This window comes from Pleurodeles waltl, chromosome 10 (assembly GCF_031143425.1).
Source record: "Pleurodeles waltl isolate 20211129_DDA chromosome 10, aPleWal1.hap1.20221129, whole genome shotgun sequence".
NCBI lineage: Eukaryota > Metazoa > Chordata > Amphibia > Caudata > Salamandridae > Pleurodeles > Pleurodeles waltl.
The window spans coordinates 325,680,242-325,707,375 of record NC_090449.1 but is presented as its reverse complement, the minus strand read 5'-3'; the positions used below and the strand labels follow the sequence as shown (position 1 = coordinate 325,707,375).

General features: G+C 48.9%; 15 non-coding genes across 15 annotated transcripts; all 15 read left to right on the top strand.

Moving 5' to 3' along the window:
- The first annotated feature begins 21 nt into the window (after positions 1-21).
- Positions 22-133, top strand: TRNAL-CAA (transfer RNA leucine (anticodon CAA)). The gene is made up of 2 exons: positions 22-59; positions 88-133. It is a non-coding gene; the product is annotated as a tRNA-Leu (tRNA).
- A 3,082-nt stretch (positions 134-3,215) lies between these two features.
- Positions 3,216-3,288, top strand: TRNAV-CAC (transfer RNA valine (anticodon CAC)). Its single transcript has one exon. It is a non-coding gene; the product is annotated as a tRNA-Val (tRNA).
- A 3,039-nt stretch (positions 3,289-6,327) lies between these two features.
- TRNAP-AGG (transfer RNA proline (anticodon AGG)) lies at positions 6,328-6,399 on the top strand. Its single transcript has one exon. It is a non-coding gene; the product is annotated as a tRNA-Pro (tRNA).
- A 388-nt stretch (positions 6,400-6,787) lies between these two features.
- Positions 6,788-6,860, top strand: TRNAV-CAC (transfer RNA valine (anticodon CAC)). The gene has a single exon. It is a non-coding gene; the product is annotated as a tRNA-Val (tRNA).
- A 3,040-nt stretch (positions 6,861-9,900) lies between these two features.
- TRNAP-AGG (transfer RNA proline (anticodon AGG)) lies at positions 9,901-9,972 on the top strand. Its single transcript has one exon. It is a non-coding gene; the product is annotated as a tRNA-Pro (tRNA).
- A 388-nt stretch (positions 9,973-10,360) lies between these two features.
- TRNAV-CAC (transfer RNA valine (anticodon CAC)) lies at positions 10,361-10,433 on the top strand. Its single transcript has one exon. It is a non-coding gene; the product is annotated as a tRNA-Val (tRNA).
- A 303-nt stretch (positions 10,434-10,736) lies between these two features.
- On the top strand, positions 10,737-10,848 carry TRNAL-CAA (transfer RNA leucine (anticodon CAA)). Its single transcript has 2 exons — positions 10,737-10,774; positions 10,803-10,848. It is a non-coding gene; the product is annotated as a tRNA-Leu (tRNA).
- A 3,080-nt stretch (positions 10,849-13,928) lies between these two features.
- On the top strand, positions 13,929-14,001 carry TRNAV-CAC (transfer RNA valine (anticodon CAC)). The gene has a single exon. It is a non-coding gene; the product is annotated as a tRNA-Val (tRNA).
- A 308-nt stretch (positions 14,002-14,309) lies between these two features.
- On the top strand, positions 14,310-14,421 carry TRNAL-CAA (transfer RNA leucine (anticodon CAA)). The gene is made up of 2 exons: positions 14,310-14,347; positions 14,376-14,421. It is a non-coding gene; the product is annotated as a tRNA-Leu (tRNA).
- A 2,621-nt stretch (positions 14,422-17,042) lies between these two features.
- On the top strand, positions 17,043-17,114 carry TRNAP-AGG (transfer RNA proline (anticodon AGG)). The gene has a single exon. It is a non-coding gene; the product is annotated as a tRNA-Pro (tRNA).
- A 388-nt stretch (positions 17,115-17,502) lies between these two features.
- TRNAV-CAC (transfer RNA valine (anticodon CAC)) lies at positions 17,503-17,575 on the top strand. Its single transcript has one exon. It is a non-coding gene; the product is annotated as a tRNA-Val (tRNA).
- Positions 17,576-21,075: 3,500 nt separating this feature from the next.
- On the top strand, positions 21,076-21,148 carry TRNAV-CAC (transfer RNA valine (anticodon CAC)). Its single transcript has one exon. It is a non-coding gene; the product is annotated as a tRNA-Val (tRNA).
- Positions 21,149-24,188: 3,040 nt separating this feature from the next.
- On the top strand, positions 24,189-24,260 carry TRNAP-AGG (transfer RNA proline (anticodon AGG)). Its single transcript has one exon. It is a non-coding gene; the product is annotated as a tRNA-Pro (tRNA).
- Positions 24,261-24,648: 388 nt separating this feature from the next.
- Positions 24,649-24,721, top strand: TRNAV-CAC (transfer RNA valine (anticodon CAC)). Its single transcript has one exon. It is a non-coding gene; the product is annotated as a tRNA-Val (tRNA).
- Positions 24,722-25,026: 305 nt separating this feature from the next.
- On the top strand, positions 25,027-25,138 carry TRNAL-CAA (transfer RNA leucine (anticodon CAA)). Its single transcript has 2 exons — positions 25,027-25,064; positions 25,093-25,138. It is a non-coding gene; the product is annotated as a tRNA-Leu (tRNA).
- The last annotated feature ends 1,996 nt before the right edge of the window (positions 25,139-27,134 follow it).

Here is a 27,134-nt window from a genome sequence, read left to right as displayed (position 1 = left end):
GACCTGCACACTGTTTTGGCTGTCAGGATGGCCGAGTGGTCTAAGGCGCCAGACTCAAGAGAGCTTGATCTTCAGTGAAGCTGAGCCTTCTGGTCTCTTCATGGAGGCGTGGGTTCAAATCCCACTTCTGACAGGTGTATTTTCTTCCCTTAAATCTTGCTCTGCTTGCAGAGCCAGCTCCTCACACCACTATCTTTGGAAGCTGCTGTGGCATGTGAGGAGAAATCCACCAACCCATCGGCTGGGCCCTCAATCAAAATTCTGTGTATTACTGGAAGGGGCGTCTCAGGCACACCTTCTGTTAGAGCTGCACTTTATGACAGTAACTACCATGCTGGTTTCTACTTAAGCAGTTGATTCTATCGTTTGAAGTGAGGCTCTCCTGCCACCTTTTAGGCAAAGAAGACACTGCCCCTGCAACAACACAGGCAGACAAGCTCAAACTAGGTTTCTTGGTTAGGTGGGCGGAGCATATTGGCAATGGTGCCTCCTCGTGACTTGCAATTTACATGAAGAAGACAGAGAGGCAGCTGGGAGTAGGCAGTACCCATGAACCCCTGAACACTGTCTTGCGACTAGCACACAATTCTGAAATGAGGCGGGGGAAAGGAGGTGATTTCCCCATCAAGGGCCATTCCGGGAAATCAGCCACCCTGCGTCTCCCAGGTGAGTGTTTCAGGCCTATGAGCCACTAATATAAATCTCGCCTGATCGAGCGCTGGTCGAGCAAGTGTGCTTGAATCCAAGAGGCATGCTCCTCTGGCTCAAGAGCTAGCAGGCCCTTCAGTGCTTCTGGTTGGGAAGTCTAAGGTGCAAGGGTCCATGACTTGCAGCGGGTTACAACTACCAGAAAGGGTCTGCTTTTCACATCAGTGCCCTAGTTCAGCTCACTGGCACAGGGCATTTTGACTACCTCTTGCCTTGCTAGAGACAAACAAAAAATCCTTGACAGAAAACATCAATTGCTATGGCACGCTTAGAGAGAGAGAGCCTCCAAATGGCCCTGCTTTTCGGAAATACGCTTCAGAAGATGTTTCAAATGACTATGCAGCGGCAGTCTAGTTGGTATAGGGGTATGATTCTCGCTTCGGGTGTGAGAGGACCTCGTTTCAAATCCCAGACTGTGTTTCAGTTCAGTTCAGGTTCAGTCTGTGTTTTAAACAGGAGTATTTATGCTTTTCACTCTTGTAAGATGTCATGTTGCAATTCAATACATGCTTTATACTGGCGTCGAGACGGTTCAGCATCATGAAGGTATGCGAGATTTCTTTGCAACTGCTTTTCTGTGCTGGAGCAGCAGTGCTCGTAGGAACATTAAATGCACAGTGCTTCTCCATGGTAATTTCGGATCCAGTTCTGAAATCACCTCTTGGAATGAAAGTGATCCCAGTTCCTTTCTTCCAAGGGAAGAGATCGTGTTCCGGAAGGCTCAGCTTTGAGCGTCATGAACATTGGCCCTCATCCTTGCATCCCAGTCCAATGCATAGCCACATAAAGCAAGCAGGTGTGTCTGTTTCCATAGTGTGGTGGTTCCAGTACAATGCATAGCCACATGAAGCAAGCCGGCAAGTGTGTCTATTTGTGTAGTGTAGTGGTTATCATGCGCACCTCACATGCGAAAGGTCCCTGGTTCGAGTCGCTGGGCTTTTTCACAGTATTTGCATTTCCTGCCTCACCTGACAGGCAAGCTGAGATAAAAGAGACTGTGTCTATCCCTCACCATCGTGAGGTACTACGCTCCTGGGGCATCTGTCACAGCTCACCAAGAGGAGTTGCGCCAGCTTACGGCAGTCAGTTGCTCACTGTTTGACCTTTGCAATGAAGCCTGAGCCTACAGCATTCAAGCCAGCCAAGGAAGGAAGGTACGAGAGCGAAAATAGCTTTCCTGCCCTCACCAAGAACACACACCTTGAGCAAATAAAGTGCCAGACTTACAAGGCCCTATCGCCACCGGAGCATCACTTTTAGTGACGCCCCGGTGGCACTATGCACTGCGCGGTATTTACAAGATGGCGTTCAGCCACTTTTTGTGGCTTAACACCACCTTGTAAATACGGCCCCTTAGCACGCAGCGCGTTCCCTGGAAGGGGCGTGCAATGGGTGTTGTTGGGAGTGTGCCACAGCAACACCATAGCATTTTGATGCTGCTCCAGATTTAGGAGTTGGCGTAAATCTGCGTCAGCACCAAATTCCAACGCCATCCCAGGGGTGTCGTTAGAGTGGCGCACTGAGGAGAAATGTTTTCATTTCTCCTTGTTTTTGCTCTTTCTATGTGTGATGCATTCTGCAGCACACATAGAAGTAAGAGCAAATCACCATTGAAGATTTTTTTTTGGGCAGGAAGGTGTCCCTTCCTGCACAAAAACAATTTCCCCCTCAACGTAGTCATCCTTGTACCATGGTGCAAGAACGGCTGCGTTGGCGCTCAGCAGCTAATTTAGAGCTGGCGCAGGGGGAAGCACAGGGGTGCGCTGTATTCTACTAAATACGGCGCTTCCCTGCATTTTGAAAATGACGGTGCGTGGGGCTTGCAAATTTGGCACAGCGTCGCGCTTAGTCATTTTCTTGTAAATCTGGGCCAAAATGTCTAAAGGATAGAGGCTTTTTATGTCATGTTCGATGAAGACCATGCAAATGACTCTAGTCGTACTGCAGAAGAGAGCACCATGTGCAGTTTCTTGCTTTGGGATGTAGTCTCCCACTCTCTGACACCAACCCTCCGAGCAGGGTCGGAGCCGTTGCATTTCTGTGGCCAGGCTCGTTGGTCTAGGGGTATGATTCTCGCTTAGGGTGCGAGAGGTCCCGGCGTCAAATCCCGGACGAGCCCATTTTAGCGGAAAACAATCAAATCCTGCTCAAAATACACAACCCCTCAACATTTCTCATTCCACTCGAAGCATTGTTGCGCAAAACATATTTTTTGCCTCAGGCGAAAAATGGATTACAATGCCTTGGCTTCCTTCCTGCTTGCTCTCAGTGCACCCTGTGTGATGATTTCACAGGCTCTCCTTCCTGGCATTTAGGCATCAGATATTTGTCTGTCTCTGCCCGCAGCTGTGGGATTTTTCAGGACGTCTGAGTGTATGCATGCTGGCTGACACCGCTGCAATTTTCACACTTACCCCTCGCATTCCGAGCAACTGCTGATAAAGTATAGAGGAAATCGTGCAAACATATGAGGGGAACTGTGCTCCTTCAGTCAAACCAGCAAGCTTGTTTCTGTAGTGTAGTGGTTATCACGTTTGCCTCACACGCGAAAGGTCCCCGGTTCGAGACCGGGCAGAAACACTTGGCAGCAGCAGCTTTTGTGTTTGCTCCCTAAAACCTCATTCTCTCTCAATGCACACTTAGACAGAAATGACCTTTAAAAACTTGTGACCTGTGTAAAACGTGCTTTACTATTGCAGGACGCTAAAAAGTTATCTGCATCCCTCGGTGGTCGTGGATGTGCATTGTTTCTTGTTCTGTTTTTTTTTTTTTTTCTTGGCCATGTTATATTGTGGGGCCTTTAAAGCTGTGACTTTGATAGGAACATTGCAAGCGGCAAAATCAACAAGTGCAGACTGAAGAGTCCGACCTGCACACTGTTTTGGCTGTCAGGATGGCCGAGTGGTCTAAGGCGCCAGACTCAAGAGAGCTTGATCTTCAGTGAAGCTGAGCCTTCTGGTATCTTCATGGAGGCGTGGGTTCAAATCCCACTTCTGACAGGTGTATTTTCTTCCCTTAAATCTTGCTCTGCTTGCAGAGCCAGCTCCTCACACCACTATCTTTGGAAGCTGCTGTGGCATGTGAGGAGAAATCCACCAACCCATCGGCTGGGCCCTCAATCAAAATTCTGTGTATTACTGGAAGGGGCGTCTCAGGCACACCTTCTGTTAGAGCTGCACTTTATGACAGTAACTACCATGCTGGTTTCTACTTAAGCAGTTGATTCTATCGTTTGAAGTGAGGCTCTCCTGCCACCTTTTGGGCAAAGAAGACACTGCCCCTGCAACAACACAGGCAGACAAGCTCAAACTAGGTTTCTTGGTTAGGTGGGCGGAGCATATTGGCAATGGTGCCTCCTCGTGACTTGCAATTTACATGAAGAAGACAGAGAGGCAGCTGGGAGTAGGCAGTACCCATGAACCCCTGAACACTGTCTTGCGACTAGCACACAATTCTGAAATGAGGCGGGGGAAAGGAGGTGATTTCCCCATCAAGGGCCATTCCGGGAAATCAGCCACCCTGCGTCTCCCAGGTGAGTGTTTCAGGCCTATGAGCCACTAATATAAATCTCGCCTGATTGAGCGCTGATCGAGCAAGTGTGCTTGAATCCAAGAGGCATGCTCCTCTGGCTCAAGAGCTAGCAGGCCCTTCAGTGCTTCTGGTTGGGAAGTCTAAGGTGCAAGGGTCCATGACTTGCAGCGGGTTACAACTACCAGAAAGGGTCTGCTTTTCACATCAGTGCCCTAGTTCAGCTCACTGGCACAGGGCATTTTGACTACCTCTTGCCTTGCTAGAGACAAACAAAAAATCCTTGACAGAAAACATCAATTTCTATGGCACGCTTAGAGAGAGAGAGCCTCCAAATGGCCCTGCTTTTCGGAAAGACGCTTCAGAAGATGTTTCAAATGACTATGCAGCGGCAGTCTAGTTGGTATAGGGGTATGATTCTCGCTTCGGGTGTGAGAGGACCTCGGTTCAAATCCCAGACAAACCCCTACCTTTATAGGTTCAGTCTGTGTTTTAAACAGGAGTATTTATGCTTTTCACTCTTGTAAGATGTCATGTTGCAATTCAATACAAGCTTTATACTGGCGTCGAGACGGTTCAGCATCATGAAGGTATGCGAGATTTCTTTGCAACTGCTTTTCTGTGCTGGAGCAGCAGTGCTCGTAGGAACATTAAATGCACAGTGCTTCTCCATGGTAATTTCGGGTCCAGTTCTGAAATCACCTCTTGGAATGAAAGTGATCCCAGTTCCTTTCTTCCAAGGGAAGAGATCGTGTTCCGGAAGGCTCAGCTTTGAGCGTCATGAACATTGGCCCTCATCCTTGCATCCCAGTCCAATGCATAGCCACATAAAGCAAGCAGGTGTGTCTGTTTCCATAGTGTGGTGGTTCCAGTACAATGCATAGCCACATCAAGCAAGCCGGCAAGTGTGTCTGTTTGTCTAGTGTAGTGGTTATCATGCGCACCTCACATGCGAAAGGTCCCTGGTTCGAGTCGCTGGGCTTTTTCACAGTATTTGCATTTCCTGCCTCACCTGACAGGCAAGCTGAGATAAAAGAGACTGTGTCTATCCCTCATCATCGTGAGGTACTACGCTCCTGGGGCATCTGTCACAGCTCACCAAGAGGAGTTGCGCCAGCTTACGGCAGTCAGTTGATCACTGTTTGACCTTTGCAATGAAGCCTGAGCCTACAGCATTCAAACCAGCCAAGGAAGGAAGGTACGAGAGCGAAAATAGCTTTCCTGCCCTCACCAAGAACACACACCTTGAGCAAATAAAGTGCCAGACTTACAAGGCCCTATCGCCACCGGAGCATCACTTTTAGTGGCGCCCCGGTGGCACTATGCACTGCGCGGTATTTACAAGATGGCGTTCAGCCACTTTTTGTGGCTTAACACCACCTTGTAAATACGGCCCCTTAGCACGCAGCGCGTTCCCTGGAAGGGGCGTGCAATGGGTGTTGTTGGGAGTGTGCCACAGCAACACCATAGCATTTTGATGCTGCTCCAGATTTAGGAGTTGGCGTAAATCTGCGTCAGCACCAAAATCCAACGCCATCCCAGGGGTGTCGTTAGAGTGGCGCACTGAGGAGAAATGTTTTCATTTCTCCTTGTTTTTGCTCTTTCTATGTGTGATGCATTCTGCAGCACACATAGAAGTAAGAGCAAATCACCATTGAAGATTTTTTTTGGGGCAGGAAGGTGTCCCTTCCTGCACAAAAACAATTTCCCCCTCAACGCAGTCATCCTTGTACCATGGTGCAAGAACGACTGCGTTGGCGCTCAGCAGCTAATTTAGAGCTGGCGCAGGGGGAAGCACAGGGGTGCGCTGTATTCTACTAAATACGGCGCTTCCCTGCATTTTGAAAATGACGGCGCGTGGGGCTTGCAAATTTGGCACAGCGTCGCGCTTAGTCATTTTCTTGTAAATCTGGGCCAAAATGTCTAAAGGATAGAGGCTTTTTATGTCATGTTCGATGAAGACCATGCAAATGACTCTAGTCGTACTGCAGAAGAGAGCACCATGTGCAGTTTCTTGCTTTGGGATGTAGTCTCCCACTCTCTGTCACCAACCCTCCGAGCAGGGTCGGAGCCGTTGCATTTCTGTGCCCAGGTTCGTTGGTCTAGGGGTATGATTCTCGCTTAGGGTGCGAGAGGTCCCGGGTTCAAATCCCGGACGAGCCCATTTTAGCGGAAAACAATCAAATCCTGCTCAAAATACACAACCCCTCAACATTTCTCATTCCACTCGAAGCATTGTTGCGCAAAACATATTTTTTGCCTCAGGCGAAAAATGGATTACAATGCCTTGGCTTCCTTCCTGCTTGCTCTCAGTGCGCCCTGTGTGATGATTTCACAGGCTCTCCTTCCTGGCATTTAGGCATCAGATATTTGTCTGTCTCTGCCCGCAGCTGTGGGATTTTTCAGGACGTCTGAGTGTATGCATGCTGGCTGACTCCGCTGCAATTTTCACACTTACCCCTCGCATTCCGAGCAACTGCTGATAAAGTATAGAGGAAATCGTGCAAACATATGAGGGGAACTGTGCTCCTTCAGTCACACCAGCAAGCTTGTTTCTGTAGTGTAGTGGTTATCACGTTCGCCTCACACGCGAAAGGTCCCAGGTTCGAGACCGGGCAGAAACACTTGGCAGCAGCAGCTTTTGTGTTTGCTCCCTAAAACCTCAGTCTCTCTCAATGCACACTTAGACAGAAATGACCTTTAAAAACTTGTGACCTGTGTAAAACGTGCTTTACTATTGCAGGACGCTAAAAAGTTATCTGCATCCCTCGGTGGTCGTGCATGTGCATTGTTTCTTGTTCTGTTTTTTTTTTTTTTTTCTTGGCCATGTTATATTGTGGGGCCTTTAAAGCTGTGACTTTGATAGGAACATTGCAAGCGGCAAAATCAACAAGTGCAGACTGAAGAGTCCGACCTGCACACTGTTTTGGCTGTCAGAATGGCCGAGTGGTCTAAGGTGCCAGACTCAAGAGAGCTTGATCTTCAGTGAAGCTGAGCCTTCTGGTCTCTTCATGGAGGCGTGGGTTCAAATCCCACTTCTGACAGGTGTATTTTCTTCCCTTAAATCTTGCTCTGCTTACAGAGCCAGCTCCTCACACCACTATCTTTGGAAGCTGCTGTGGCATGTGAGGAGAAATCCACCAACCCATTGGCAGGGCCCTCAATCAAAATTCTGTGTATTACTGGAAGGGGCGTCTCAGGCACACCTTCTGTTAGAGCTGCACTTTATGACAGTAACTACCATGCTGGTTTCTACTTAAGAAGTTGATTCTATCGTTTGAAGTGAGGCTCTCCTGCCACCTTTTGGGCAAAGATGACACTGCCCCTGCAACAACACAGGCAGACAAGCTCAAACTAGGTTTCTTGGTTAGGTGGGCGGAGCATATTGGCAATGGTGCCTCCTCGTGACTTGCAATTTACATGAAGAAGACAGAGAGGCAGCTGGGAGTAGGCAGTACCCATGAACCCCTGAACACTGTCTTGCGACTAGCACACAATTCTGAAATGAGGCGGGGGAAAGGAGGTGATTTCCCCATCAAGGGCCATTCCGGGAAATCAGCCACCCTGCGTCTCCCAGGTGAGTGTTTCAGGCCTATGAGCCACTAATATAAATCTCGCCTGATCGAGCCCTGATCGAGCAAGTGTGCTTGAATCCAAGAGGCATGCTCCTCTGGCTCAAGAGCTAGCAGGCCCTTCAGTGCTTCTGGTTGGGAAGTCTAAGGTGCAAGGGTCCATGACTTGCAGCGGGTTACAACTACCAGAAAGGGTTTGCTTTTCACATCAGTGCCCTAGTTCAGCTCACTGGCACAGGGCATTTTGACTACCTCTTGCCTTGCTAGAGAGAAACAAAAAATCCTTGACAGAAAACATCAATTGCTATGGCACGCTTAGAGAGAGAGAGCCTCCAAATGGCCCTGCTTTTCGGAAAGACGCTTCAGAAGATGTTTCAAATGCCTCTGCAGCAGCAGTCTAGTTGGTATAGGGGTATGATTCTCGCTTCGGGTGTGAGAGGACCTCGGTTCAAATCCCAGACAAACCCCTACCTTTATAGGTTCAGTCTGTGTTTTAAACAGGAGTATTTCTGCTTTTCACTCTTGTAAGATGTCATGTTGCAATGCAATACATGCTTTATACTGGCGTCGAGACGGTTCAGCATCATGAAGGTATGCGAGATTTCTTTGCAACTGCTTTTCTGTGCTGGAGCAGCAGTGCTCGTAGGAACATTAAATGCACAGTGCTTCTCCATGGTAATTTCGGGTCCAGTTCTGAAATCACCTCTTGGAATGAAAGTGATCCCAGTTCCTTTCTTCCAAGGGAAGAGATCATGTTCCGGAAGGCTCAGCTTTGAGCGTCATGAACATTGGCCCTCATCCTTGCATCCCAGTCCAATGCATAGCCACATAAAGCAAGCAGGTGTGTCTGTTTCCATAGTGTGGTGGTTCCAGTACAATGCATAGCCACATGAAGCAAGCCGGCAAGTGTGTCTGTTTGTCTAGTGTAGTGGTTATCATGCGCACCTCACATGCAAAGGTCCCTGGTTCGAGTCGCTGGGCTTTTTCACAGTATTTGCATTTCCTGCCTCACCTGACAGGCAAGCTGAGATAAAAGAGACTGTGTCTATCCCTCACCATCGTGAGGTACTACGCTCCTGGGGCATCTGTCACAGCTCACCAAGAGGAGTTGCGCCAGCTTACGGCAGTCAGTTGCTCACTGTTTGACCTTTGCAATGAAGCCTGAGCCTACAGCATTCAAGCCAGCCAAGGAAGGAAGGTACGAGAGCGAAAATAGCTTTCCTGCCCTCACCAAGAACACACACCTTGAGCAAATAAAGTGCCAGACTTACAAGGCCCTATCGCCACCGGAGCATCACTTTTAGTGACGCCCCGGTGGCACTATGCACTGCGCGGTATTTACAAGATGGCGTTCAGCCACTTTTTGTGGCTTAACACCACCTTGTAAATACGGCCCCTTAGCACGCAGCGCGTTCCCTGGAAGGGGCGTGCAATGGGTGTTGTTGGGAGTGTGCCACAGCAACACCATAGCATTTTGATGCTGCTCCAGATTTAGGAGTTGGCGTAAATCTGCGTCAGCACCAAAATCCAACGCCATCCCAGGGGTGTCGTTAGAGTGGCGCACTGAGGAGAAATGTTTTCATTTCTCCTTGTTTTTGCTCTTTCTATGTGTGATGCATTCTGCAGCACACATAGAAGTAAGAGCAAATCACCATTGAAGATTTTTTTTTTGGGCAGGAAGGTGTCCCTTCCTGCACAAAAACAATTTCCCCCTCAACGCAGTCATCCTTGTACCATGGTGCAAGAACGGCTGCGTTGGCGCTCAGCAGCTAATTTAGAGCTGGCGCAGGGGGAAGCACAGGGGTGCGCTGTATTCTACTAAATACGGCGCTTCCCTGCATTTTTAAAATGACGGCGCGTGGGGCTTGCAAATTTGGCACAGCGTCGCGCTTAGTCATTTTCTTGTAAATCTGGGCCAAAATGTCTAAAGGATAGAGGCTTTTTATGTCATGTTCGATGAAGACCATGCAAATGACTCTAGTCGTACTGCAGAAGAGAGCACCATGTGCAGTTTCTTGCTTTGGGATGTAGTCTCCCACTCTCTGTCACCAACCCTCCGAGCAGGGTCGGAGCCGTTGCATTTCTGTGCCCAGGCTCGTTGGTCTAGGGGTATGATTCTCGCTTAGGGTGCGAGAGGTCCTGGGTTCAAATCCCGGACGAGCCCATTTTAGCGGAAAACAATCAAATCCTGCTCAAAATACACAACCCCTCAACATTTCTCATTCCACTCGAAGCATTGTTGCGCAAAACATATTTTTTGACTCAGGCGAAAAATGGATTACAATGCCTTGGCTTCCTTCCTGCTTGCTCTCAGTGCGCCCTGTGTGATGATTTCACAGGCTCTCCTTCCTGGCATTTAGGCATCAGATATTTGTCTGTCTCTGCCCGCAGCTGTGGGATTTTTCAGGACGTCTGAGTGTATGCATGCTGGCTGACACCGCTGCAATTTTCACACTTACCCCTCGCATTCCGAGCAACTGCTGATAAAGTATAGAGGAAATCGTGCAAACATATGAGGGGAACTGTGCTCCTTCAGTCAAACCAGCAAGCTTGATTCTGTAGTGTAGTGGTTATCACGTTCGCCTCACACGCGAAAGGTCCCCGGTTCGAGACCGGGCAGAAACACTTGGCAGCAGCTTTTGTGTTTGCTCCCTAAAACCTCAGTCTCTCTCAATGCACACTTAGACAGAAATGACCTTTAAAAACTTGTGACCTGTGTAAAACGTGCTTTACTATTGCAGGACGCTAAAAAGTTATCTGCATCCCTCGGTGGTCGTGCATGTGCATTGTTTCTTGTTCTGTTTTTTTTTTTTTTCTTGGCCATGTTATATTGTGGGGCCTTTAAAGCTGTGACTTTGATAGGAACATTGCAAGCGGCAAAATCAACAAGTGCAGACTGAAGAGTCCGACCTGCACACTGTTTTGGCTGTCAGGATGGCCGAGTGGTCTAAGGCGCCAGACTCAAGAGAGCTTGATCTTCAGTGAAGCTGAGCCTTCTGGTCTCTTCATGGAGGCGTGGGTTCAAATCCCACTTCTGACAGGTGTATTTTCTTCCCTTAAATCTTGCTCTGCTTGCAGAGCCAGCTCCTCACACCACTATCTTTGGAAGCTGCTGTGGCATGTGAGGAGAAATCCACCAACCCATCGGCTGGGCCCTCAATCAAAATTCTGTGTATTACTGGAAGGGGCGTCTCAGGCACACCTTCTGTTAGAGCTGCACTTTATGACAGTAACTACCATGCTGGTTTCTACTTAAGCAGTTGATTCTATCGTTTGAAGTGAGGCTCTCCTGCCACCTTTTGGGCAAAGAAGACACTGCCCCTGCAACAACACAGGCAGACAAGCTCAAACTAGGTTTCTTGGTTAGGTGGGCGGAGCATATTGGCAATGGTGCCTCCTCGTGACTTGCAATTTACATGAAGAAGACAGAGAGGCAGCTGGGAGTAGGCAGTACCCATGAACCCCTGAACACTGTCTTGCGACTAGCACACAATTCTGAAATGAGGCGGAGGAAAGGAGGTGATTTCCCCATCAAGGGCCATTCCGGGAAATCAGCCACCCTGCGTCTCCCAGGTGAGTGTTTCAGGCCTATGAGCCACTAATATAAATCTCGCCTGATTGAGCCCTGATCGAGCAAGTGTGCTTGAATCCAAGAGGCATGCTCCTCTGGCTCAAGAGCTAGCAGGCCCTTCAGTGCTTCTGGTTGGGAAGTCTAAGGTGCAAGGGTCCATGACTTGCAGCGGGTTACAACTACCGAAAGGGTCTGCTTTTCACATCAGTGCCCTAGTTCAGCTCACTGGCACAGGGCATTTTGACTACCTCTTGCCTTGCTAGAGACAAACAAAAAATCCTTGACAGAAAACATCAATTGCTATGGCACGCTTAGAGAGAGAGAGCCTCCAAATGGCCCTGCTTTTCGGAAAGACGCTTCAGAAGATGTTTCAAATGACTATGCAGCGGCAGTCTAGTTGGTATAGGGGTATGATTCTCGCTTCGGGTGTGAGAGGACCTCGGTTCAAATCCCAGACAAACCCCTACCTTTATAGGTTCAGTCTGTGTTTTAAACAGGAGTATTTCTGCTTTTCACTCTTGTAAGATGTCATGTTGCAATGCAATACATGCTTTATACTGGCGTCGAGACGGTTCAGCATCATGAAGGTATGCGAGATTTCTTTGCAACTGCTTTTCTGTGCTGGAGCAGCAGTGCTCGTAGGAACATTAAATGCACAGTGCTTCTCCATGGTAATTTCGGGTCCAGTTCTGAAATCACCTCTTGGAATGAAAGTGATCCCAGTTCCTTTCTTCCAAGGGAAGAGATCGTGTTCCGGAAGGCTCAGCTTTGAGCGTCATGAACATTGGCCCTCATCCTTGCATCCCAGTCCAATGCATAGCCACATAAAGCAAGCAGGTGTGTCTGTTTCCATAGTGTGGTGGTTCCAGTACAATGCATAGCCACATGAAGCAAGCCGGCAAGTGTGTCTGTTTGTCTAGTGTAGTGGTTATCATGCGCACCTCACATGCGACAGGTCCCTGGTTCGAGTCGCTGGGCTTTTTCACAGTATTTGCATTTCCTGCCTCACCTGACAGGCAAGCTGAGATAAAAGAGACTGTGTCTATCCCTCACCATCGTGAGGTACTACGCTCCTGGGGCATCTGTCACAGCTCACCAAGAGGAGTTGCGCCAGCTTACGGCAGTCAGTTGCTCACTGTTTGACCTTTGCAATGAAGCCTGAGCCTACAGCATTCAAGCCAGCCAAGGAAGGAAGGTACGAGAGCGAAAATAGCTTTCCTGCCCTCACCAAGAACACACACCTTGAGCAAATAAAGTGCCAGACTTACAAGGCCCTATCGCCACCGGAGCATCACTTTTAGTGACGCCCCGGTGGCACTATGCACTGCGCGGTATTTACAAGATGGCGTTCAGCCACTTTTTGTGGCTTAACACCACCTTGTAAATACGGCCCCTTAGCACGCAGCGCGTTCCCTGGAAGGGGCGTGCAATGGGTGTTGTTGGGAGTGTGCCACAGCAACACCATAGCATTTTGATGCTACTCCAGATTTAGGAGTTGGCGTAAATCTGCGTCAGCACCAAAATCCAACGCCATCCCAGGGGTGTCGTTAGAGTGGCGCACTGAGGAGAAATGTTTTCATTTCTCCTTGTTTTTGCTCTTTCTATGTGTGATGCATTCTGCAGCACACATAGAAGTAAGAGCAAATCACCATCGAAGATTTTTTTTTTGGGCAGGAAGGTGTCCCTTCCTGCACAAAAACAATTTCCCCCTCAACGCAGTCATCCTTGTACCATGGTGCAAGAACGGCTGCGTTGGCGCTCAGCAGCTAATTTAGAGCTGGCGCAGGGGGAAGCACAGGGGTGCGCTGTATTCTACTAAATACGGCGCTTCCCTGCATTTTGAAAATGACGGCGCGTGGGGCTTGCAAATTTGGCACAGCGTCGCGCTTAGTCATTTTCTTGTAAATCTGGGCCAAAATGTCTAAAGGATAGAGGCTTTTTATGTCATGTTCGATGAAGACCATGCAAATGACTCTAGTCGTACTGCAGAAGAGAGCACCATGTGCAGTTTCTTGCTTTGGGATGTAGTCTCCCACTCTCTGTCACCAACCTTCCGAGCAGGGTCGGAGCCGTTGCATTTCTGTGCCCAGGCTCGTTGGTCTAGGGTTATGATTCTCGCTTAGGGTGCGAGAGGTCCTGGGTTCAAATCCCGGACGAGCCCATTTTAGCGGAAAACAATCAAATCCTGCTCAAAATACACAACCCCTCAACATTTCTCATTCCACTCGAAGCATTGTTGCGCAAAACATATTTTTTGCCTCAGGCGAAAAATGGATTACAATGCCTTGGCTTCCTTCCTGCTTGCTCTCAGTGCGCCCTGTGTGATGATTTCACAGGCTCTCCTTCCTGGCATTTAGGCATCAGATATTTGTCTGTCTCTGCCCGCAGCTGTGGGATTTTTCAGGACGTCTGAGTGTATGCATGCTGGCTGACACCGCTGCAATTTTCACACTTACCCCTCGCATTCCGAGCAAATGCTGATAAAGTATAGAGGAAATCGTGCAAACATATGAGGGGAACTGTGCTCCTTCAGTCAAACCAGCAAGCTTGTTTCTGTAGTGTAGTGGTTATCACGTTCGCCTCACATGCGAAAGGTCCCCGGTTCGAGACCGGGCAGAAACACTTGGCAGCAGCAGCTTTTGTGTTTGCTCCCTAAAACCTCAGTCTCTCTCAATGCACACTTAGACAGAAATGACCTTTAAAAACTTGTGACCTGTGTAAAACGTGCTTTACTATTGCAGGACGCTAAAAAGTTATCTGCATCCCTCGGTGGTCGTGCATGTGCATTGTTTCTTGTTCTGTTTTTTTTTTTTTTTTCTTGGCCATGTTATATTGTGGGGCCTTTAAAGCTGTGACTTTGATAGGAACATTGCAAGCGGCAAAATCAACAAGTGCAGACTGAAGAGTCCGACCTGCACACTGTTTTGGCTGTCAGGATGGCCGAGTGGTCTAAGGCGCCAGACTCAAGAGAGCTTGATCTTCAGTGAAGCTGAGCCTTCTGGTCTCTTCATGGAGGCGTGGGTTCAAATCCCACTTCTGACAGGTGTATTTTCTTCCCTTAAATCTTGCTCTGCTTGCAGAGCCAGCTCCTCACACCACTATCTTTGGAAGCTGCTGTGGCATGTGAGGAGAAATCCACCAACCCATCGGCTGGGCCCTCAATCAAAATTCTGTGTATTACTGGAAGGGGCGTCTCAGGCACACCTTCTGTTAGAGCTGCACTTTATGACAGTAACTACCATGCTGGTTTCTACTTAAGCAGTTGATTCTATCGTTTGAAGTGAGGCTCTCCTGCCACCTTTTGGGCAAAGAAGACACTGCCCCTGCAACAACACAGGCAGACAAGCTCAAACTAGGTTTCTTGGTTAGGTGGGCGGAGCATATTGGCAATGGTGCCTCCTCGTGACTTGCAATTTACATGAAGAAGACAGAGAGGCAGCTGGGAGTAGGCAGTACCCATGAACCCCTGAACACTGTCTTGCGACTAGCACACAATTCTGAAATGAGGCGGGGGAAAGGAGGTGATTTCCCCATCAAGGGCCATTCCGGGAAATCAGCCACCCTGCGTCTCCCAGGTGAGTGTTTCAGGCCTATGAGCCACTAATATAAATCTCGCCTGATCGAGCCCTGATCGAGCAAGTGTGCTTGAATCCAAGAGGCATGCTCCTCTGGCTCAAGAGCTAGCAGGCCCTTCAGTGCTTCTGGTTGGGAAGTCTAAGGTGCAAGGGTCCATGACTTGCAGCGGGTTACAACTACCAGAAAGGGTCTGCTTTTCACATCAGTGCCCTAGTTCAGCTCACTGGCACAGGGCATTTTGACTACCTCTTGCCTTGCTAGAGACAAACAAAAAATCCTTGACAGAAAACATCAATTGCTATGGCACGCTTAGAGAGAGAGAGCCTCCAAATGGCCCTGCTTTTCGGAAAGACGCTTCAGAAGATGTTTCAAATGACTATGCAGCGGCAGTCTACTTGGTATAGGGGTATGATTCTCGCTTCGGGTGTGAGAGGACCTCGGTTCAAATCCCAGACAAACCCCTACCTTTATAGGTTCAGTCTGTGTTTTAAACAGGAGTATTTCTGCTTTTCACTCTTGTAAGATGTCATGTTGCAATGCAATACATGCTTTATACTGGCGTCGAGACGGTTCAGCATCATGAAGGTATGCGAGATTTCTTTGCAACTGCTTTTCTGTGCTGGAGCAGCAGTGCTCGTAGGAACATTAAATGCACAGTGCTTCTCCATGGTAATTTCGGGTCCAGTTCTGAAATCACCTCTTGGAATGAAAGTGATCCCAGTTCCTTTCTTCCAAGGGAAGAGATCGTGTTCCGGAAGGCTCAGCTTTGAGCGTCATGAACATTGGCCCTCATCCTTGCATCCCAGTCCAATGCATAGCCACATAAAGCAAGCAGGTGTGTCTGTTTCCATAGTGTGGTGGTTCCAGTACAATGCATAGCCACATGAAGCAAGCTGGCAAGTGTGTCTGTTTGTCTAGTGTAGTGGTTATCATGCGCACCTCACATGCGAAAGGTCCCTGGTTCGAGTCGCTGGGCTTTTTCACAGTATTTGCATTTCCTGCCTCACCTGACAGGCAAGCTGAGATAAAAGAGACTGTGTCTATCCCTCACCATCGTGAGGTACTACGCTCCTGGGGCATCTGTCACAGCTCACCAAGAGGAGTTGCGCCAGCTTACGGCAGTCAGTTGCTCACTGTTTGACCTTTGCAATGAAGCCTGAGCCTACAGCATTCAAGCCAGCCAAGGAAGGAAGGTACGAGAGCGAAAATAGCTTTCCTGCCCTCACCAAGAACACACAACTTGAGCAAATAAAGTGCCAGACTTACAAGGCCCTATCGCCACCGGAGCATCACTTTTAGTGACGCCCCGGTGGCACTATGCACTGCGCGGTATTTACAAGATGGCGTTCAGCCACTTTTTGTGGCTTAACACCACCTTGTAAATACGGCCCCTTAGCACGCAGCGCGTTCCCTGGAAGGGGCGTGCAATGGGTGTTGTTGGGAGTGTGCCACAGCAACACCATAGCATTTTGATGCTACTCCAGATTTAGGAGTTGGCGTAAATCTGCGTCAGCACCAAAATCCAACGCCATCCCAGGGGTGTCGTTAGAGTGGCGCACTGAGGAGAAATGTTTTCATTTCTCCTTGTTTTTGCTCTTTGTATGTGTGATGCATTCTGCAGCACACATAGAAGTAAGAGCAAATCACCATTGAAGATTTTTTTTTTGGGCAGGAAGGTGTCCCTTCCTGCACAAAAACAATTTCCCCCTCAACGCAGTCATCCTTGTACCATGGTGCAAGAACGGCTGCGTTGGCGCTCAGCAGCTAATTTAGAGCTGGCGCAGGGGGAAGCACAGGGGTGCGCTGTATTCTACTAAATACGGCGCTTCCCTGCATTTTGAAAATGACGGCGCGTGGGGCTTGCAAATTTGGCACAGCGTCGCGCTTAGTCATTTTCTTGTAAATCTGGGCCAAAATGTCTAAAGGATAGAGGCTTTTTATGTCATGTTCGATGAAGACCATGCAAATGACTCTAGTCGTACTGCAGAAGAGAGCACCATGTGCAGTTTCTTGCTTTGGGATGTAGTCTCCCACTCTCTGTCACCAACCCTCCGAGCAGGGTCGGAGCCGTTGCATTTCTGTGCCCAGGCTCGTTGGTCTAGGGGTATGATTCTCGCTTAGGGTGCGAGAGGTCCCGGGTTCAAATCCCGGACGAGCCCGTTTTAGCGGAAAACAATCAAATCCTGCTCAAAATACACAACCCCTCAACATTTCTCATTCCACTCGAAGCATTGTTGCGCAAAACATATTTTTTGCCTCAGGCGAAAAATGGATTACAATGCCTTGGCTTCCTTCCTGCTTGCTCTCAGTGCGCCCTGTGTGATGATTTCACAGGCTCTCCTTCCTGGCATTTAGGCATCAGATATTTGTCTGTCTCTGCCCGCAGCTGTGGGATTTTTCAGGACGTCTGAGTGTATGCATGCTGGCTGACACCGCTGCAATTTTCACACTTACCCCTCGCATTCCGAGCAAATGCTGATAAAGTATAGAGGAAATCGTGCAAACATATGAGGGGAACTGTGCTCCTTCAGTCAAACCAGCAAGCTTGTTTCTGTAGTGTAGTGGTTATCACGTTCGCCTCACACGCGAAAGGTCCCCGGTTCGAGACCGGGCAGAAACACTTGGCAGCAGCAGCTTTTGTGTTTGCTCCCTAAAACCTCAGTCTCTCTCAATGCACACTTAGACAGAAATGACCTTTAAAAACTTGTGACCTGTGTAAAACGTGCTTTACTATTGCAGGACGCTAAAAAGTTATCTGCATCCCTCGGTGGTCGTGCATGTGCATTGTTTCTTGTTCTGTTTTTTTTTTTTTTTTCTTGGCCATGTTATATTGTGGGGCCTTTAAAGCTGTGACTTTGATAGGAACATTGCAAGCGGCAAAATCAACAAGTGCAGACTGAAGAGTCCGACCTGCACACTGTTTTGGCTGTCAGAATGGCCGAGTGGTCTAAGGCGCCAGACTCAAGAGAGCTTGATCTTCAGTGAAGCTGAGCCTTCTGGTCTCTTCATTGAGGCGTGGGTTCAAATCCCACTTCTGACAGGTGTATTTTCTTCCCTTACATCTTGCTCTGCTTGCAGAGCCAGCTCCTCACACCACTATCTTTGGAAGCTGCTGTGGCATGTGAGGAGAAATCCACCAACCCATCGGCTGGGCCATCAATCAAAATTCTGTGTATTACTGGAAGGGGCGTCTCAGGCACACCTTCTGTTAGAGCTGCACTTTATGACAGTAACTACCATGCTGGTTTCTACTTAAGCAGTTGATTCTATCGTTTGAAGTGAGGCTCTCCTGCCACCTTTTGGGCAAAGAAGACACTGCCCCTGCAACAACACAGGCAGACAAGCTCAAACTAGGTTTCTTGGTTAGGTGGGCGGAGCATATTGGCAATGGTGCCTCCTCGTGACTTGCAATTTACATGAAGAAGACAGAGAGGCAGCTGGGAGTAGGCAGTACCCATGAACCCCTGAACACTGTCTTGCGACTAGCACACAATTCTGAAATGAGGCGGGGGAAAGGAGGTGATTTCCCCATCAAGGGCCATTCCGGGAAATCAGCCACCCTGCGTCTCCCAGGTGAGTGTTTCAGGCCTATGAGCCACTAATATAAATCTCGCCTGATCGAGCCCTGATCGAGCAAGTGTGCTTGAATCCAAGAGGCATGCTCCTCTGGCTCAAGAGCTAGCAGGCCCTTCAGTGCTTCTGGTTGGGAAGTCTAAGGTGCAAGGGTCCATGCCTTGCAGCGGGTTACAACTATCAGAAAGGGTCTGCTTTTCACATCAGTGCCCTAGTTCAGCTCACTGGCACAGGGCATTTTGACTACCTCTTGCCTTGCTAGAGACAAACAAAAAATACTTGACAGAAAACATCAATTGCTATGGCACGCTTAGAGAGAGAGAGCCTCCAAATGGCCCTGCTTTTCGGAAAGACGCTTCAGAAGATGTTTCAAATGACTATGCAGCGGCAGTCTAGTTGGTATAGGGGTATGATTCTCGCTTCGGGTGTGAGAGGACCTCGGTTCAAATCCCAGACAAACCCCTACCTTTATAGGTTCAGTCTGTGTTTTAAACAGGAGTATTTCTGCTTTTCACTCTTGTAAGATGTCATGTTGCAATGCAATACATGCTTTATACTGGCGTCGAGACGGTTCAGCATCATGAAGGTATGCGAGATTTCTTTGCAACTGCTTTTCTGTGCTGGAGCAGCAGTGCTCGTAGGAACATTAAATGCACAGTGCTTCTCCATGGTAATTTCGGGTCCAGTTCTGAAATCACCTCTTGGAATGAAAGTGATCCCAGTTCCTTTCTTCCAAGGGAAGAGATCGTGTTCCGGAAGGCTCAGCTTTGAGCGTCATGAACATTGGCCCTCATCCTTGCATCCCAGTCCAATGCATAGCCACATAAAGCAAGCAGGTGTGTCTGTTTCCATAGTGTGGTGGTTCCAGTACAATGCATAGCCACATGAAGCAAGCCGGCAAGTGTGTCTGTTTGTCTAGTGTAGTGGTTATCATGCGCACCTCACATGCGAAAGGTCCCTGGTTCGAGTCGCTGGGCTTTTTCACAGTATTTGCATTTCCTGCCTCACCTGACAGGCAAGCTGAGATAAAAGAGACTGTGTCTATCCCTCACCATCGTGAGGTACTACGCTCCTGGGGCATCTGTCACAGCTCACCAAGAGGAGTTGCGCCAGCTTACGGCAGTCAGTTGCTCACTGTTTGACCTTTGCAATGAAGCCTGAGCCTACAGCATTCAAGCCAGCCAAGGAAGGAAGGTACGAGAGCGAAAATAGCTTTCCTGCCCTCACCAAGAACACACACCTTGAGCAAATAAAGTGCCAGACTTACAAGGCCCTATCGCCACCGGAGCATCACTTTTAGTGACGCCCCGGTGGCACTATGCACTGCGCGGTATTTACAAGATGGCGTTCAGCCACTTTTTGTGGCTAACACCACCTTGTAAATACGGCCCCTTAGCACGCAGCGCGTTCCCTGGAAGGGGCGTGCAATGGGTGTTGTTGGGAGTGTGCCACAGCAACACCATAGCATTTTGATGCTGCTCCAGATTTAGGAGTTGGCGTCAATCTGCGTCAGCACCAAAATCCAACGCCATCCCAGGGGTGTCGTTAGAGTGGCGCACTGAGGAGAAATGTTTTCATTTCTCCTTGTTTTTGCTCTTTCTATGTGTGATGCATTCTGCAGCACACATAGAAGTAAGAGCAAATCACCATTGAAGATTTTTTTTTTGGGCAGGAAGGTGTCCCTTCCTGCACAAAAACAATTTCCCCCTCAACGCAGTCATCCTTGTACCATGGTGCAAGAACGGCTGCGTTGGCGCTCAGCAGCTAATTTAGAGCTGGCGCAGGGGGAAGCACAGGGGTGCGCTGTATTCTACTAAATACGGCGCTTCCCTGCATTTTGAAAATGACGGCGCGTGGGGCTTGCAAATTTGGCACAGCGTCGCGCTTAGTCATTTTCTTGTAAATCTGGGCCAAAATGTCTAAAGGATAGAGGCTTTTTATGTCATGTTCGATGAAGACCATGCAAATGACTCTAGTCGTACTGCAGAAGAGAGCACCATGTGCAGTTTCTTGCTTTGGGATGTAGTCTCCCACTCTCTGTCACCAACCCTCCGAGCAGGGTCGGAGCCGTTGCATTTCTGTGCCCAGCCTTGTTGGTCTAGGGGTATGATTCTCGCTTAGGGTGCGAGAGGTCCCGGGTTCAAATCCCGGACGAGCCCATTTTAGCGGAAAACAATCAAATCCTGCTCAAAATACACAACCCCTCAACATTTCTCATTCCACTCGAAGCATTGTTGCGCAAAACATATTTTTTGCCTCAGGCGAAAAATGGATTACAATGCCTTGGCTTCCTTCCTGCTTGCTCTCAGTGCGCCCTGTGTGATGATTTCACAGGCTCTCCTTCCTGGCATTTAGGCATCAGATATTTGTCTGTCTCTGCCCGCAGCTGTGGGATTTTTCAGGACGTCTGAGTGTATGCATGCTGGCTGACACCGCTGCAATTTTCACACTTACCCCTCGCATTCCGAGCAACTGCTGATAAAGTATAGAGGAAATCGTGCAAACATATGAGGGGAACTGTGCTCCTTCAGTCAAACCAGCAAGCTTGTTTCTGTAGTGTAGTGGTTATCACGTTCGCCTCACACGCGAAAGGTCCCCGGTTCGAGACCGGGCAGAAACACTTGGCAGCAGCAGCTTTTGTGTTTGCTCCCTAAAACCTCAGTCTCTCTCAATGCACACTTAGACAGAAATGACCTTTAAAAACTTGTGACCTGTGTAAAACGTGCTTTACTATTGCAGGACGCTAAAAAGTTATCTGCATCCCTCGGTGGTCGTGCATGTGCATTGTTTCTTGTTCTGTTTTTTTTTTTTTTTTCTTGGCCATGTTATATTGTGGGGCCTTTAAAGCTGTGACTTTGATAGGAACATTGCAAGCGGCAAAATCAACAAGTGCAGAGTGAAGAGTCCGACCTGCACACTGTTTTGGCTGTCAGGATGGCCGAGTGGTCTAAGGTGCCAGACTCAAGAGAGCTTGATCTTCAGTGAAGCTGAGCCTTCTGGTCTCTTCATGGAAGCGTGGGTTCAAATCCCACTTCTGACAGGTGTATTTTCTTCCCTTAAATCTTGCTCTGCTTGCAGAGCCAGCTCCTCACACCACTATCTTTGGAAGCTGCTGTGGCATGTGAGGAGAAATCCACCAACCCATCGGCTGGGCCCTCAATCAAAATTCTGTGTATTACTGGAAGGGGCGTCTCAGGCACACCTTCTGTTAGAGCTGCACTTTATGACAGTAACTACCATGCTGGTTTCTACTTAAGCAGTTGATTCTATCGTTTGAAGTGAGGCTCTCCTGCCACCTTTTGGGCAAAGAAGACACTGCCCCTGCAACAACACAGGCAGACAAGCTCAAACTAGGTTTCTTGGTTAGGTGGGCGGAGCATATTGGCAATGGTGCCTCCTCGTGACTTGCAATTTACATGAAGAAGACAGAGAGGCAGCTGGGAGTAGGCAGTACCCATGAACCCCTGAACACTGTCTTGCGACTAGCACACAATTCTGAAATGAGGCGGGGGAAAGGAGGTGATTTCCCCATCAAGGGCCATTCCGGGAAATCAGCCACCCTGCGTCTCCCAGGTGAGTGTTTCAGGCCTATGAGCCACTAATATAAATCTCGCCTGATCGAGCCCTGATCGAGCAAGTGTGCTTGAATCCAAGAGGCATGCTCCTCTGGCTCAAGAGCTAGCAGGCCCTTCAGTGCTTCTGGTTGGGAAGTCTAAGGTGCAAGGGTCCATGACTTGCAGCGGGTTACAACTACCAGAAAGGGTCTGCTTTTCACACCAGTGCCCTAGTTCAGCTCACTGGCACAGGGCATTTTGACTACCTCTTGCCTTGCTAGAGACAAACAAAAAATCCTTGACAGAAAACATCAATTGCTATGGCACACTTAGAGAGAGAGAGCCTCCAAATGGCCCTGCTTTTCGGAAAGACGCTTCAGAAGATGTTTCAAATGACTATGCAGCGGCAGTCTAGTTGGTATAGGGGTATGATTCTCACTTCGGGTGTGAGAGGACCTCGGTTCAAATCACAGACAAACCCCTACCTTTATAGGTTCAGTCTGTGTTTTAAACAGGAGTATTTCTGCTTTTCACTCTTGTAAGATGTCATGTTGCAATGCAATACATGCTTTATACTGGCGTCGAGACGGTTCAGCATCATGAAGGTATGCAAGATTTCTTTGCAACTGCTTTTCTGTGCTGGAGCAGCAGTGCTCGTAGGAACATTAAATGCACAGTGCTTCTCCATGGTAATTTCGGGTCCAGTTCTGAAATCACCTCTTGGAATGAAAGTGATCCCAGTTCCTTTCTTCCAAGGGAAGAGATCGTGTTCCGGAAGGCTCAGCTTTGAGCGTCATGAACATTGGCCCTCATCCTTGCATCCCAGTCCAATGCATAGCCACATAAAGCAAGCAGGTGTGTCTGTTTCCATAGTGTGGTGGTTCCAGTACAATGCATAGCCACATGAAGCAAGCCGGCAAGTGTGTCTATTTGTGTAGTGTGGTGGTTATCATGCGCACCTCACATGCGAAAGGTCCCTGGTTCGAGTCGCTGGGCTTTTTCACAGTATTTGCATTTCCTGCCTCACCTGACAGGCAAGCTGAGATAAAAGAGACTGTGTCTATCCCTCACCATCGTGAGGTACTACGCTCCTGGGGCATCTGTCACAGCTCACCAAGAGGAGTTGCGCCAGCTTACGGCAGTCAGTTGCTCACTGTTTGACCTTTGCAATGAAGCCTGAGCCTACAGCATTCAAGCCAGCCAAGGAAGGAAGGTACGAGAGCGAAAATAGCTTTCCTGCCCTCACCAAGAACACACACCTTGAGCAAATAAAGTGCCAGACTTACAAGGCCCTATCGCCACCGGAGCATCACTTTTAGTGACGCCCCGGTGGCACTATGCACTGCGCGGTATTTACAAGATGGCGTTCAGCCACTTTTTGTGGCTTAACACCACCTTGTAAATACGGCCCCTTAGCACGCAGCGCGTTCCCTGGAAGGGGCGTGCAATGGGTGTTGTTGGGAGTGTGCCACGGCAACACCATAGCATTTTGATGCTGCTCCAGATTTAGGAGTTGGCGTAAATCTGCGTCAGCACCAAAATCCAACGCCATCCCAGGGGTGTCGTTAGAGTGGCGCACTGAGGAGAAATGTTTTCATTTCTCCTTGTTTTTGCTCTTTCTATGTGTGATGCATTCTGCAGCACACATAGAAGTAAGAGCAAATCACCATTGAAGATTTTTTTTTGGGCAGGAAGGTGTCCCTTCCTGCACAAAAACAATTTCCCCCTCAACGCAGTCATCCTTGTACCATGGTGCAAGAACGGCTGCGTTGGCGCTCAGCAGCTAATTTAGAGCTGGCGCAGGGGGAAGCACAGGGGTGCGCTGTATTCTACTAAATACGGCGCTTCCCTGCATTTTGAAAATGACGGCGCGTGGGGCTTGCAAATTTGGCACAGCGTCGCGCTTAGTCATTTTCTTGTAAATCTGGGCCAAAATGTCTAAAGGATAGAGGCTTTTTATGTCATGTTCGATGAAGACCATGCAAATGACTCTAGTCGTACTGCAGAAGAGAGCACCATGTGCAGTTTCTTGCTTTGGGATGTAGTCTCCCACTCTCTGTCACCAACCCTCCGAGCAGGGTCGGAGCCGTTGCATTTCTGTGCCCAGGCTCGTTGGTCTAGGGGTATGATTCTCGCTTAGGGTGCGAGAGGTCCCGGGTTCAAATCCCGGACGAGCCCATTTTAGCGGAAAACAATCAAATCCTGCTCAAAATACACAACCCCTCAACATTTCTCATTCCACTCGAAGCATTGTTGCGCAAAACATATTTTTTGCCTCAGGCGAAAAATGGATTACAATGCCTTGGCTTCCTTCCTGCTTGCTCTCAGTGCGCCCTGTGTGATGATTTCACAGGCTCTCCTTCCTGGCATTTAGGCATCAGATATTTGTCTGTCTCTGCCCGCAGCTGTGGGATTTTTCAGGACGTCTGAGTGTATGCATGCTGGCTGACACTGCTGCAATTTTCACACTTACCCCTCGCATTCCGAGCAACTGCTGATAAAGTATAGAGGAAATCGTGCAAACATATGAGGGGAACTGTGCTCCTTCAGTCAAACCAGCAAGCTTGTTTCTGTAGTGTAGTGGTTATCACGTTCGCCTCACACGCGAAAGGTCCCCGGTTCGAGACCGGGCAGAAACACTTGGCAGCAGCAGCTTTTGTGTTTGCTCCCTAAAACCTCAGTCTCTCTCAATGCACACTTAGACAGAAATGACCTTTAAAAACTTGTGACCTGTGTAAAACGTGCTTTACTATTGCAGGACGCTAAAAAGTTATCTGCATCCCTCGGTGGTCGTGCATGTGCATTGTTTCTTGTTCTGTTTTTTTTTTTTTTTCTTGGCCATGTTATATTGTGGGGCCTTTAAAGCTGTGACTGATAGGAACATTGCAAGCGGCAAAATCAACAAGTGCAGACTGAAGAGTCCGACCTGCACACTGTTTTGGCTGTCAGGATGGCCGAGTGGTCTAAGGCGCCAGACTCAAGAGAGCTTGATCTTCAGTGAAGCTGAGCCTTCTGGTCTCTTCATGGAGGCGTGGGTTCAAATCCCACTTCTGACAGGTGTTTTTTCTTCACTTAAATCTTGCTCTGCTTGCAGAGCCAGCTCCTCACACCACTATCTTTGGAAGCTGCTGTGGCATGTGAGGAGAAATCCACCAACCCATCGGCTGGGCCCTCAATCAAAATTCTGTGTATTACTGGAAGGGGCGTCTCAGGCACACCTTCTGTTAGAGCTGCACTTTATGACAGTAACTACCATGCTGGTTTCTACTTAAGCAGTTGATTCTATCGTTTGAAGTGAGGCTCTCCTGCCACCTTTTGGGCAAAGAAGACACTGCCCCTGCAACAACACAGGCAGACAAGCTCAAACTAGGTTTCTTGGTTAGGTGGGCGGAGCATATTGGCAATGGTGCCTCCTCGTGACTTGCAATTTACATGAAGAAGACAGAGAGGCAGCTGGGAGTAGGCAGTACCCATGAACCCCTGAACACTGTCTTGCGACTAGCACACAATTCTGAAATGAGGCGGGGGAAAGGAGGTGATTTCCCCATCAAGGGCCATTCCGGGAAATCAGCCACCCTGCGTCTCCCAGGTGAGTGTTTCAGGCCTATGAGCCACTAATATAAATCTCGCCTGATCGAGCCCTGATCGAGCAAGTGTGCTTGAATCCAAGAGGCATGCTCCTCTGGCTCAAGAGCTAGCAGGCCCTTCAGTGCTTCTGGTTGGGAAGTCTAAGGTGCAAGGGTCCATGACTTGCAGCGGGTTACAACTACCAGAAAGGGTCTGCTTTTCACACCAGTGCCCTAGTTCAGCTCACTGGCACAGGGCATTTTGACTACCTCTTGCCTTGCTAGAGACAAACAAAAAATCCTTGACAGAAAACATCAATTGCTATGGCACGCTTAGAGAGAGAGAGCCTCCAAATGGCCCTGCTTTTCGGAAAGACGCTTCAGAAGATGTTTCAAATGACTATGCAGCGGCAGTCTAGTTGGTATAGGGGTATGATTCTCGCTTCGGGTGTGAGAGGACCTCGGTTCAAATCCCAGACAAAGCCCTACCTTTATAGGTTCAGTCTGTGTTTTAAACAGGAGTATTTCTGCTTTTCACTCTTGTAAGATGTCATGTTGCAATGCAATACATGCTTTATACTGGCGTCGAGACGGTTCAGCATCATGAAGGTATGCGAGATTTCTTTGCAACTGCTTTTCTGTGCTGGAGCAGCAGTGCTCGTAGGAACATTTAGGGCCATATTTATACTCTGGTTGCGCCGAATTTGCGTCGTTTTTTTCGACGCAAATTCGACGCTAAACTAACGCAAACTAACGCCATATTTATACTATGGCGTTAGACGCTTCGGGCGCCAAAGTGCCCGGAGTGGGCGTCATTTTTTAGCGTGAACCCCTTCCTTGCGTTAATGATATGCAAGGGAGGCGTTCCCGTCTTAAAAAATGACTCCCAGGCCTTTACGTGGTATTTATACTCCCGGGCAAAAATGACGCCCGGGAGTGGGCGTGGCCAAAAACGGCGCTTTTGCGCCGCTTTTTAACGCCTGGGTCAGGCATGGCGTTAAGGGACAAGTGGGCTCAAAATGAGCCCAGAGGTGCCCTCCCCTGCCCCCAGGGACCCCCCCTGCCACCCTTGCCCACCCCAGGAGGACACCCAAGGACGGAGGGACCCATCCCATGGACATTAAGGTAAGTCCAGGTAAGTTTTTTTTTTTTTTTTTTTTGTGGCATAGGGGGGCCTGATTTGTGCCCCCCTACATGCCACTATGCCCAATGACCATGCCCAGGGGACATAAGTCCCCTGGGCATGGCCATTGGGCAAGGGGGCATGACTCCTATCTTTACAATGATAGGAGTCATGTTGATGGGGGATGGGCGTCGAAAAAAAATGGCGCAAGTCGGGTTACGACGATTTTTTAGCGTCAACCTGACTTGCGCCATTTTAAGACGCCCTAACGTCATTTTTTCCCAACGCCGGAGCTGCCTGGTCTACGTGTTTTTTTTCCACGCACACCAGGCAGCGCCGGTCTGATTGCGCCGTCTAACGCCA